General features: G+C 38.5%; 1 pseudogene; it reads left to right on the top strand.

Annotated features, from left to right (window-relative positions):
* The first annotated feature begins 1775 nt into the window (after nucleotides 1-1775).
* LOC132561249 (uncharacterized) lies at nucleotides 1776-11976 on the top strand (annotated as a pseudogene).
* The last annotated feature ends 1343 nt before the right edge of the window (nucleotides 11977-13319 follow it).

Here is a 13319-nt window from a genome sequence, read left to right as displayed (position 1 = left end):
AAAACAGAACCGAGAATATGAAGATGTCGGTTCAGAAGGGCCCCAAAACGGTAACGTGAAAGTTTATGACACAAACGGCGATATTTTCCGCAGGCTAGATTTTCAGTAGTCAAAACAGTAACCTCGAGACTATTATTTTTTGTAGAACCCAACATTTGTCAATTTTTCGAAGTTAATTCTTTGAAACCAATTTTAACAGAGGTCATTATTTATTTCAATGCCTCCGATAGGAATCGAACCCTGGCCCACTGGCTTACTAGTCTAACGTCCAACCAATCGAGCTAAAAAGTTCTCCCTAGCCGAGTGGCATATTGCGGCTACTATTTTATCAGGGTTACACAATGAAATTTGATAAAAAAAAATACATTAAAATGTTATTTTTATCCCAAACAAGGAGAACTGATATCTACTTAAACACACTAAGAGCAAATGTACATGCATGTCAATTTCAAATCTATTTCAGTGTGACAAAATTGAAGCACCCTCGTAATTTTTGCCGTTGGTTTACTTTTCGTCCCCAGAGCGTGTTATCTTACTAGTAACTGTGCTATTTTGTGATTTTATGTTTACTTGTTCTTTCAATTAGATAGAGTCTAGACGATATCAGATCAACAATTACCTTGCCGAGGAAATATGGTAAATCCTTCAGATTCTACAACCAGCATTTTATTTCTTTTCTGCTCCACTTGAAAATTAAAGAAAATGTATAAATATTGAGGTTTCGTCATTTGGAGAAATTATCAAAATAATGTAACCAGGAGGATATTCTGGTGTTCTTTTTAGATAATATGAACTAATGTATTTTGTACAAAATACTTAAGACAACAAGATAAAATCATTACTCTTTTTCTGATGATATGAAAAAATAGACGCTCGTGCTTCTGGCCATCGTCCTAGTTAACTTTTTTCCGCACTTTAGTTCCGCGCCTTTTGCCCTTGGTACCTTACAGAAAGTACGAACACGTCGCTTTGTTTTTTGCGTACGTTCAACCTGCGAACACCTTCCGGTTCGTGAGTCAACTGTGCGAACATTTGCAGTATGTGCGACGGGTGCGAATAGGTAGCGATTGTGTTTGCGGCGGAAATCGTAGGACGAAAAAATCGCACGGCTGATGTGAAATAGGCTTTACAGAAAGTACGTGTATATTCCTTGTGTATAGGTAGTTGTAGGTGTGCGATGTCCACATTTTATCAAATCACGTGTGTTCCGTGCTTTCCCTCCCTCGTATCTTACAGAAAGTACGTGTATATTCCTTGTGTATAGGTAGTTGTAGGTGTGCGATGTCCACATTTTATCAAATCACGTGTGTTCCGTGCTTTCTCTCCCTCGTATCTTACAGAAAAGTACGTGTATTTTCCTTGTGTATAGGTAGGTTGTAGGTGTGTGATGTCGACACTTAGTCAAACCACTTTTGTGTTTGTTTTCATGGACTTTATAACAATCCTGTTTTAGGATATAAGAATTGTTTCTCTCTAACGTTACTTTCGAATTGTTCACGTTTCAGATTATACTACAGTTTTACAGTATTGTAGGCGTAGGGCATGAAATCCTGACATAGCAGATCTGTCTTACATACAAGACGCTAACAACGGTTAGAAAAAGACCTGCCAGTGGTGGTTAAAGGAATTGTGACCTGTTCGTTCCATATCGATACACACAATAAACACAAACAGGTGTATGTGTGGTGTTTAGTGACAAACAGGCGCCATAATAACGTTATACAAACGTTACAATTTCAAGTGTGGAATTGAGTTTTACGTTTTTGGACGTTATCATGGCTTTCAGAGATTTTATCCTAGCGATGTTTGTTGCTGTGCTTGCGGCAGGTCTTGTAGTGGTGGAGAGAAAGCTAACTGACGCGATCAACGCGTACCGAGACAATAAACATGCCACTGAACTTTCGGTTTCCGTATATAAAACATTGACGGAAGCTTTCATAAATAATACTGCCGCCATTTTGGAACATAATGAAGGTGAGATTATTTATTAATTGTATTTTTAAGTGGTAATAACCACTATCCAAAATAAATACACACTGAATCAAACCAAAGAAAACTAAAGTTAACTTGTTGTGAATCATCTGTTACCCGTAAGAGATAACACATGTGTACTCCTTGCAAAGCCAGATTTTATATCCTCCTCTATGAATTTGACAAAATTATTATTCTAACTTTTTCTTCCGTTGACGGTATCATACATTGAAATATCGATGGCGTCAGTTAGCAAAGTGAACAGAGACTATTATAAATTATACCTCCCACTCCGAATTAGTCTAGATCAACCTTCTTTTTTGCAAAGAGGTCAACTATTGACTTTTGACCTTTAACCTAGACCACCAAAATCGAATAAGATGTAGACGTTGTTGTTGTGATACTGTCCTGTCACGGTGTGGATCTGATATCAATTGATGAGGAGGTTCCATAGATATCTGTTGTTAATTCACAAGTCGTCAAAGGTAACCTTTGACCTTAAATATTTTAATCTTGACCAATAGACACCAAAAATCGAAAATGTGTAGATTTATCAGAGTGTTGCTATTGTCAGCCCCACCTCCCCATCCCGGTTACTTTACAAAAACTTTATCATATCTTCTACAACATTCTGAATATATTCGTCAACGGGTAAAAAAAAATCAGTTTTGCTTATTTGTGTCACGAAAGTTGTATTTCAATAACTGTACCACGTCTACGTAACGTAATGTATACTGTCCTTAAATCGGATGTATTTATACATTTCCTACTAAACTGGTGAGTTTCTTTGTCTTTTTCAGTACAAAAGACTGACCTGAGCAAGTTCGAATCTAAAATCACAGAATTACAGTCCAATATCCTATTACTGGAGACTGAGGTTCATCATGGTAAATGCATTCGCATTCTATATACGGTGTACATGGGTTCCACGTGACGACGGCTGATCTGAGCAAACAAAGTTTGATACTTAATCTTCAAAAAAAATCTGAGCATCAAGTGCGGATAATTTCTCTCTCTCATTCGTGCGTATGAATTTAAACTTAATATTGTCCAGGAAAGTTCAATTTTCCTTCAATCTCTTTCAAATATTATTACACCACGAAATTGTCTTGTCCTATACACAATTTTGACGGAGTTTCTTTTTTCTGTGGGAGTTACTTCCCTTGGGCCAACATTATTAATAGGAAGACTTTGTAATGTGCATTTTCCCCAGAATAGCATCAAGGTTCAACAGTTTTTTTAACAACTCACTGTCCTTTATTTTCATAGCTTTTGAAATATTATCCTGGGATTATTGTCTCACAATTTGCAACCGGTCTCTTGAAAACTCATTACGTGTGTAAAGCTCTACTCATGGTCGGAAATGTCTGTATGTCACTTTCAGTTTCATATATCTCATAATAGATATTGAGTTTTAATGTCAATGACAGTACATTAGTGCGATAGCGTTAAATCGAAGGTTCCAAAAGTTATAAACATCATCATATCGTTTTCTTGTTTATTTTTTTTTTTAAACTTTCTTGCAAAATTCTGCAAAAGAACAGTATGCGTTTACCACTGTTAAAACTTGGAAAGGGTAACTTACACTTAGGCCTGTTTTTTTTTCGAATAAATTACATGTCCAATAATTTCAACCTTCAGTGGTCATCAAAGTTTCAAGGTAATGGACAATGTTTGAGGCTATGTAAATGGGAACGTTTCGGTGTTATGGACAATGTTTGAAGCTATGTAAAGGGGAACGTTTCGGTGTAATGGACAATGTTTGGGGCTATGTAAAGGGGAACGTTTCGGTGTAATGGACAATGTTTGAAGCTATGTAAAGGGGAACGTTTCGGTGTAATGGACAATGTTTGAGGCTATGTAAAGGGGAATGTTTCAATGTAATGGACAATGTTTGAAGCTATGTAAAGGGGAACGTTTCGGTGTAATGGACAATGTTTGAGGCTATGTAAAGGGGAATGTTTCAATGTAATGGACAATGTTTGAGGCTATGTAAAGGGGAATGTTTCAGTGTAATAGACAATGTTTGAGGCTATGTAAAGGGGAATGTTTCAATGTAATGGACAATGTTTGAGGCTATGTAAAGGGGAACGTTTCAATGTAATGGACAATGTTTGAAGCTATGTAAAGGGGAACGTTTCGGTGTAATGGACAATGTTTGGGGCTATGTAAAGGGGAACGTTTCGGTGTAATGGACAATGGTTGGGGCTATGTAAAGGGGAACGTTTCGGTGTAATGGACAATGTTTGAGGCTATGTAAAGGGGAACGTTTCGGTGTAATGGACAATGTTTGAGGCTATGTAAATGGGAACGTTTCGGTGTAATAGACAAATAGACAATGTTTGAGGCTATGTAAAGGGGAACGTTTCGGTGTAATGGACAATGTTTGGGGCTATGTAAAGGGGAACGTTTCGGTGTTATGGACAATGTTTGGGGCTATGTAAAGGGGAACGTTTCGGTATAATAGACAATTTTTGGGGCTATGTAAAGGGGAACGTTTCGGTGTAATGGACAATGTTTGAGGCTATGTTAAGGGGAATGTTTCAGTGTAATAGACAATGTTTGAGGCTATGTAAAGGGGAATGTTTCAATGTAATAGACAATGTTTGGGGCTATGTAAAGGGGAATGTTTCAATGTAATGGACAATGTTTGAGGCTATGTAAAGGGGAACGTGTCGGTGTAATGGACAATGTTTGAGGCTATGTTAAGGGGAATGTTTCAGTGTAATAGACAATGTTTGAGGCTATGTAAAGGCGAATGTTTCAGTGTAATAGACAATGTTTGAGGCTATGTAAAGGGGAATGTTTGAATGTAATGGACAATGTTTGGGGCTATGTAAAGGGGAAAGTTTCAGTGTAATAGACAATGTTTGAGGCTATGTAATGCGGAACGTTTCGGTGTAACAGACAATGTTTGAGGCTATGTAAATGGGAACGTTTCAGTGTAATAGACAATGTTTGGGGCTATGTAAATGGGAACGTTTCGGTGTAATAGACAATGTTTGAGGCTATGTAAATGGGAACGTTTCGGTGTAATGGACAATGTTTGGGGCTATGTAAAGGGGAACGTTTCGGTGTAATAGACAATGTTTGAGGCTATGTAAAGGGGAACGTTTCGGTGTAATAGACAATGTTTGAGGCTATGTAAATGGGAACGTTTCGGTGTAATAGACAATGTTTGAGGCTATGTAAATGGGAACGTTTCGGTGTAATGGACAATGTTTGAGACTATGTAAAGGGGAACGTTTCGGTGTAATAGACAATGTTTGAGGCTATGTAAATGGGAACGTTTCGGTGTAATAGACAATGTTTGAGGCTATGTAAATGGGAACGTTTCGGTGTAATGGACAATGTTTGGGGCTATGTAAAGGGGAATGTTTCGGTGTAATAGACAATGTTTGAGGCTATGTCAAGGGGAACGTTTCAATGTAATGGACAATGTTTGAAGCTATGTAAAGGGGAACGTTTCGGTGTAATGGACAATGTTTGGGGCTATGTAAAGGGGAACGTTTCGGTGTAATGGACAATGTTTGGGGCTATGTAAAGGGGAACGTTTCGGTGTAATGGACAATGTTTGAGGCTATGTAAAGGGGAACGTTTCGGTGTAATGGACAATGTTTGAGGCTATGTAAAGGGGAACGTTTCGGTGTAACAGACAATGTTTAAGGCTATGTAAAGGGGAACTTTTCAGTGTAATAGACAATGTTTGAGGCTATGTAAAGGGGAACGTTTCGGTGTAATGGACAATGTTTGGGGCTATGTAAAGGGGAATGTTTCGGTGTAATAGACAATGTTTGAGGCTATGTAAATGGGAACGTTTCGGTGTAACAGACAATGTTTGAGACTATGTAAATGGGAACGTTTCGGTGTAACAGACAATGTTTGAGGCTATGTAAATAGGAACGTTTCGGTGTAACAGACAATGTTTGAGGCTATGTAAATGGGAACGTTTCGGTGTAACAGACAATGTTTGGGGCTATGTAAAGGGGAACGTTTCGGTGTAATGGACAATGTTTGAGGCTATGTAAATGGGAACGTTTCGGTGCAATAGACAATGTTTGAGGCTATGTAAATGGGAACGTTTCGGTGTAACAGACAATGTTTGAGGCTATGTAAATGGGAACGTTTCGGTGTCACATGACAATATTTGAGGCTATGTAAATGGGAACGTTTCGGTGTAACAGACAATATTGGAGGCTATGTAAATGGGAACGTTTCGGTGTAACAGACAATGTTTGAGGCTATGTAAATGGGAACGTTTCGGTGTAACAGACAATGTTTGAGGCTATGTAAAGGGGAACGTTTCGGTGTAACAGACAATGTTTGAGGCTATGTAAATGGGAACGTTTCGGTGTAACAGACAATATTTGAGGCTATGTAAAGGGGAACGTTTCGGTGTAATGGACAATATTTGAGGCTATGTAAATGGGAACGTTTCGGTGTAATGGACAATATTTGAGGCTATGTAAAGGGGAACGTTTCGGTGTAACAGACAATGTTTGAGGCTATGTAAATGGGAACGTTTCGGTGTAATAGACAATGTTTGAGGCTATGTAAATGGGAACGTTTCGGTGTAATGGACAATATTTGAGGCTATGTAAAGGGGAACGTTTCGGTGTAACAGACAATGTTTGAGGCTATGTAAATGGGAACGTTTCGATGTAACAGACAATGTTTGAGGCTATGTAAAGGGGAACGTTTCGGTGTAATAGACAATGTTTGAGGCTATGTAAATGGGAACGTTTCGGTGTAATAGACAATGTTTGAGGCTATGTAAATGGGAACATTTCGGTGTAACAGACAATATTGGAGGCTATGTAAATGGGAACGTTTCGATGTAACAGACAATGTTTGAGGCTATGTAAAGGGGAACGTTTCGGTGTAATAGACAATGTTTGAGGCTATGTAAAGGGTAACGTTTCGGTGTAATGGACAATGTTTGAGGCTATGTAAATGGGAACGTTTCGGTGCAATAGACAATGTTTGAGGCTATGTAAATGGGAACGTTTCGGTGTAACAGACAATGTTTGAGGCTATGTAAATGGGAACGTTTCGGTGTAATAGACAATGTTTGAGGCTATGTAAAGGGTAACGTTTCGGTGTAATGGACAATGTTTGAGGCTATGTAAATGGGAACGTTTCGGTGCAATAGACAATGTTTGAGGCTATGTAAATGGGAACGTTTCGGTGTAACAGACAATGTTTGAGGCTATGTAAATGGGAACGTTTCGGTGTCACATGACAATATTTGAGGCTATGTAAATGGGAACGTTTCGGTGTAACAGACAATATTGGAGGCTATGTAAATGGGAACGTTTCGGTGTAACAGACAATGTTTGAGGCTATGTAAAGGGGAACGTTTCGGTGTAACAGACAATGTTTGAGACTATGTAAATGGGAACGTTTCGGTGTAACAGACAATATTTGAGGCTATGTAAATGGGAACGTTTCGGTGTAATGGACAATATTTGAGGCTATGTAAATGGGAACGTTTCGGTGTAATGGACAATATTTGAGGCTATGTAAAGGGGAACGTTTCGGTGTAACAGACAATGTTTGAGGCTATGTAAATGGGAACGTTTCGGTGTAATAGACAATGTTTGAGGCTATGTAAATGGGAACGTTTCGGTGTAATGGACAATGTTTGGGGCTATGTAAATGGGAACGTTTCGGTGTAACAGACAATGTTTGAGGCTATGTAAATGGGAACGTTTCGATGTAACAGACAATGTTTGAGGCTATGTAAAGGGGAACGTTTCGGTGTAATAGACAATGTTTGAGGCTATGTAAATGGGAACGTTTCGGTGTAATAGACAATGTTTGAGGCTATGTAAATGGGAACATTTCGGTGTAACAGACAATATTGGAGGCTATGTAAATGGGAACGTTTCGATGTAACAGACAATGTTTGAGGCTATGTAAATGGGAACGTTTCGGTGTAACATGACAATATTTGAGGCTATGTAAATGGGAACGTTTCGGTGTAACAGACAATATTGGAGGCTATGTAAATGGGAACGTTTCGGTGTAACAGACAATGTTTGAGGCTATGTAAAGGGGAACGTTTCGGTGTAACAGACAATGTTTGAGGCTATGTAAATGGGAACGTTTCGGTGTAACAGACAATGTTTGAGGCTATGTAAATGGGAACGTTTCGGTGTAATGGACAATGTTTGAGGCTATGTAAATGGGAACTATGTAAGGCTATGTAAAGGGGAACGTTTCGGTGTAACAGACAATGTTTGAGGCTATGTAAATGGGAACGTTTCGGTGTAATAGACAATGTTTGAGGCTATGTAAATGGGAACGTTTCGGTGTAATGGACAATATTTGAGGCTATGTAAAGGGGAACGTTTCGGTGTAACAGACAATGTTTGAGGCTATGTAAATGGGAACGTTTCGATGTAACAGACAATGTTTGAGGCTATGTAAAGGGGAACGTTTCGGTGTAATAGACAATGTTTGAGGCTATGTAAATGGGAACGTTTCGGTGTAATAGACAATGTTTGAGGCTATGTAAATGGGAACGTTTCGGTGTAACAGACAATGTTTGAGGCTATGTAAATGGGAACGTTTCGATGTAACAGACAATGTTTGAGGCTATGTAAAGGGGAACGTTTCGGTGTAATAGACAATGTTTGAGGCTATGTAAAGGGTAACGTTTCGGTGTAATAGACAATGTTTGAGGCTATGTAAATGGGAACGTTTCGGTGTAGCAGACAATGTTTGAGGCTATGTAAATGGGAACGTTTCGGTGTAATGGACAATGTTTGAGGTTATGTAAATGGGAACGTTTCGGTGTAATAGACAATGTTTGAGGCTATGTAAATGGGATCGTTTCGGTGTAATGGACAATGTTTGAGACTATGTAAAGGGGAATGTTTCGGTGTAATAGACAATGTTTGAGGCTATGTAAATGGGAACGTTTCGGTGTAACAGACAATGTTTGAGGCTATGTTAATGGGAACGTTTCGTTTCGGTGTAACAGACAATATATGAGGCTATGTAAATGGGAACGTTTCGGTGTAATGGACAATGTTTGAGGCTATGTAAAGGGGAACGTTTCGGTGTAATAGACAATGTTTGAGGCTTTGTAAAGGGGAACGTTTCGGTGTAATGGACAGTGTTTGAGGCTATGTAAATGGGAACGTTTCGGTGTAACAGACAATGTGTGAGGCTATGTAAATGGGAACGTTTCGGTGTAACAGACAATGTTTGAGGCTATGTAAATGGGAACGTTTCGGTGTTATGGACAATGTTTGGGGCTATGTAATGGGGAACGTTTCGGTGTAATGGACAATGTTTGAGGCTATGTAAAGGGGAACGTTTCGGTGTAATGGACAGTGTTTGAGGCTATGTAAATGGGAACGTTTCGGTGTAACAGACAATGTTTGAGGCTATGTAAATGGGAACGTTTCGGTGTAACAGACAATGTTTGAGGCTATGTAAATGGGAACGTTTCGGTGTTATGGACAATGTTTGGGGCTATGTAAAGGGGAACGTTTCGGTGTAATGGACAATGTTTGAGGCTATGTAAAGGGGAACGTTTCGGTGTAATGGACAGTGTTTTAGGTTATGTAAAGGGGAACGTTTCGGTGTAATGGACAAAGTCACTTTTATTATTTTTTCATGTTGTAGTTATATATCATATTTATAAAAGTCATCGGGTTCTGTAAATATATCGTTTGATGATGAGAAATGCTGTTTTGTTTGACATGAAATAATGTCTTCTTCCGTGGACAGACCCGAACAGGAGAGATTGGCTATTTATTGCAAAAGATATATACATGTATAGTGCATTTCGAAGCCTTTTTAGGTTTTATAGTAATTTGTGCTCTTCGTGACATGCCCACATTAGATCATCAAAGGTGTTTTTTTCTTCCTAAGTTACAAAAGGTACACATTGAGTTAACAATACCTTGTTGAAATAATTTGGAGTTTGTGGTGAGTATGGTTTGAAATGCTGTATGATACATATGTTAGGTTATAAATCGGATGTCATTCTGCTGCACTTGCTCCTACTACACTTTCAATTTCGCTAGGTTTATTGTAGTAGCAGGAAATGATGTCTTTTCCGTGAGATTAATTATTGTTGTATTAACAAGTTGGTATTTATATCAATACCATGATATGGTTCCCTTTGACTTGAAATTGCCGTGAATTTTTCCGTCCCGTGAACACTTGTGTATCATAATATTCAGAGGTAATCGTTGTCTTCATTTTTCTTTTTCAGCTGAAGTGGCGGTAACATATACGCGATGGGGCAGAGAAAACTGTTCGGGTAACACAACAGATTTGGTTTACTCAGGTAAGCATTTCTTTTAGGAAGGTACAGTTGTCAGAACAACGAAATCTCAAGAAGTATGACTCAACAGTGCATCCATTTTTTAAATACACATTCAGATGAAATATGGATTTGAAGTTACAGAATGTTCATTAAGGCGAATGTTGTAACGGAGTCCGAGGAGACTAATAGATATCAGAAGGAGGTCCGAGGAGACTAATAGATATCAGAAGGAGGTCCGAGGAGACTAATAGATATCAGAAGGAGGTCCGAGGAGACTAATAGATATCAGAAGGAGGTCCGAGGAGACTAACAGATATCAGAAGGAGGTCCGAGGAGACTAACAGATATCAGAAGGAGGTCCGAGGAGACTAACAGATATCAGAAGGAGGTCCGAGGAGACTAACAGATATCAGAAGGAGGTCCGAGGAGACTAACAGATATCAGAAGGAGGTCCGAGGAGACCAACAGATATCAGAAGGAGGTCCGAGGAGACTAACAGATATCAGAAGGAGGTCCGAGGAGACTAACAGATATCAGAAGGAGGTCCGAGGAGACCAACAGATATCAGTAGATTCCGAGAAAGAATATAATGCCCAGTAATTGTTTTATATTTTTGTAACTCTGATTAGCATAACATGTGATTCATTTATATCACATTCCCTGCTATATCGTAATATTTATTTCCGGTCTTCTAAAAGGATGCAGATTGTTGAAAATTATGGGGAAGTTTTATGGTCGCAATAGTGATCTCATTGAGAAAAATATTGATTTGTGCGATATGACGCTGGACGTGTTTGATGCTCGTTACTTTGTCTGTTGGTTCCTTTGTTGTATACCTTGTCCTGTTTGAGAACCTGACATTACTTACACGGATTGACCAATTTTACGTGGCAGATGTCGTCGATGAAGCAGAAGACGCTTACTTTTCCGGAACACCTTCCGGAATTCCTTGTACTTTTTCAGGAGTCTCTGTGTAAATCTTTCTCTTCTTTATTTTTTGCCCTGGTTTTACAGCATTTGAGTTTGGATGATGCTTATGTTGGTATTTTCTTGATTTTTTTTCTACCCGAATGATATTAGACTGGCCATATTCTGACATACAAAGTGACATATCGTTATTTTTTGCTGTTGTTTATGGAGTTTTTTGCTTATTATTGACATCTTTTCGATCGATATTGTTGAGTGTTTCATTTCTAATAATAAAAGTACTATTGGTTGATGTTTTTTTCATTTTTCATTTGTTAAGGTTACGCTGGAGGGTCTCACTACACTCATACAGGAGCAGCTGTTGACTTTGTGTGTCTCCCTTCTGACCCTACTTGGGGACGCCACGTAAATATACCGTCAAAAGTCTCTGCCTTCATGTACGGCTCTGAGTATGAAAATACAATCATTTTCAATGTTCCCGACACCAAGCGAGAAGTTCCGTGTGCAGTTTGCCGAGCGTCAGCCCATTCTACTTCAATAATGATACCAGCACGCACGTCCTGCTATCAGGGGTGGCAGGAGGCGTACCGTGGCTATTTGGCATCCGGTTATCATAAACACAATGCTGCGTCACAATACGTTTGCGTTGACGAACATCCCGAGACTGTCGTTGGAGGGGGAATGAGCGATGATAACGGCAAGTTATTCTACCCTGTGGTGACAAAGTGTGGGGCGTTAAAATGTCCTCCTTACGAGAACGACAAGATTTTGTCATGTGTCGTTTGTATTAAGTAGCCATATTGTATATTTCGGTGAAAATAAATGTTGCGGCAAAATCCGTTTTCTGTCAAAATAAAAGTTTATGTGAAATCTAATATGTGTTGATTTAATTATTCAGTTTAAGAATCAATTGAGAACATATATTTACTAACTTGGATTGACCAAGATTCTGTGATAGATGTCCATCAATGAAGCAGGAGACGTTTACTCTTCTGGAACACCTGGCCTTAGTCTCCTTTGACTGTTTCATGACTCCGCAGGCAAATCGCTTTTTTATTCATATTTTGCCTAATTGAATTTGAGGTAGGGTTATGATTGTGTTGACATATTGGTATTTTGTCTGCACCAATACCAAGGTATCCCAATGATAAGCGCATGTACATATCTATATCATGCAAATAACTCTTATTTAATGGCCTACCATATCTAGACTTATTGTTTAAGCAAAATTATTTTGTAATCCGCCTGTGAATGAATTTATCATTAGGGTGATATAACCTAGAGCTTTTTCATTGGCTGCACCAGTCAGAAATCGATTGTGATGTCATAACATGGACAATGACGTTACGTCATCAATTGAATTGGCGCAAAAAAATGGCTGACTCCGTTTGAGTTTTTTCTTTATATTCATACTTTAAAACCTGTCAGAATATAATCACTTTTCTAACTTATGTGATGAAAATTTTTGCGGTCCCGGAATATCAAATCTAAGACATTCTAAGGTCTGTTTCATAAAACGTTTTATAATTATTAAAAGAAAAAATTAATTAAAATCCGAAGATTACCATTTACTTTTTTTCACAACAAAATATAAAATCATTATAATAATTTACCTACTTTAACTTTTAATAAAGTGAAATTTGAATGTCATTTTTGTTGAAAGGAATGAAACACATAAAAGCTATGAAAACACGATCCTCACGAACATTTTTTTATTGCATTTTGGAGTTCAGGAGAAAACTGTTGGTCTCATACTTAGTTTTGTTTCTGTACGTGCATGTTAGACACGGAATCAGTTGGAGGCTGACAAACACACGATAAAACCTGGTTGTTTAACAGAAAATTTCCTTTGATGAAACCGCTGCCGTTATCACTAAACTGTGAGTGAGTTACGTCCCTTTGTTTGTTAGTCTTTGGTGAATTAAATCCATCATTAGTTATATATCTGCTAGTATTTGGACCCTCCTGAGTAAAATGCCAATCGTATCTAGCAGCTTCTCGAGTGTTGAAGTTTGGCAATAACTCTGAGTTGGCATCCTCCTTGTATTTCTCAGTTGGGGAATATAGAGGTAATAATGGTAGATTGTCCCTCTCTCTCCGAGTTGATCTTGAATCCACCCTCCTCCCTTGCCTC

This window comes from Ylistrum balloti, unplaced genomic scaffold (genome assembly GCF_031769215.1).
Source record: "Ylistrum balloti isolate Yb309-2 unplaced genomic scaffold, AGI_CSIRO_Ybal_v1 Utg371184, whole genome shotgun sequence".
In the NCBI taxonomy this organism is placed as follows: domain Eukaryota; kingdom Metazoa; phylum Mollusca; class Bivalvia; order Pectinida; family Pectinidae; genus Ylistrum; species Ylistrum balloti.
The sequence above is the reverse complement of the archived record's forward strand: the minus strand, read 5'-3'. Positions and strand labels throughout refer to the sequence as shown.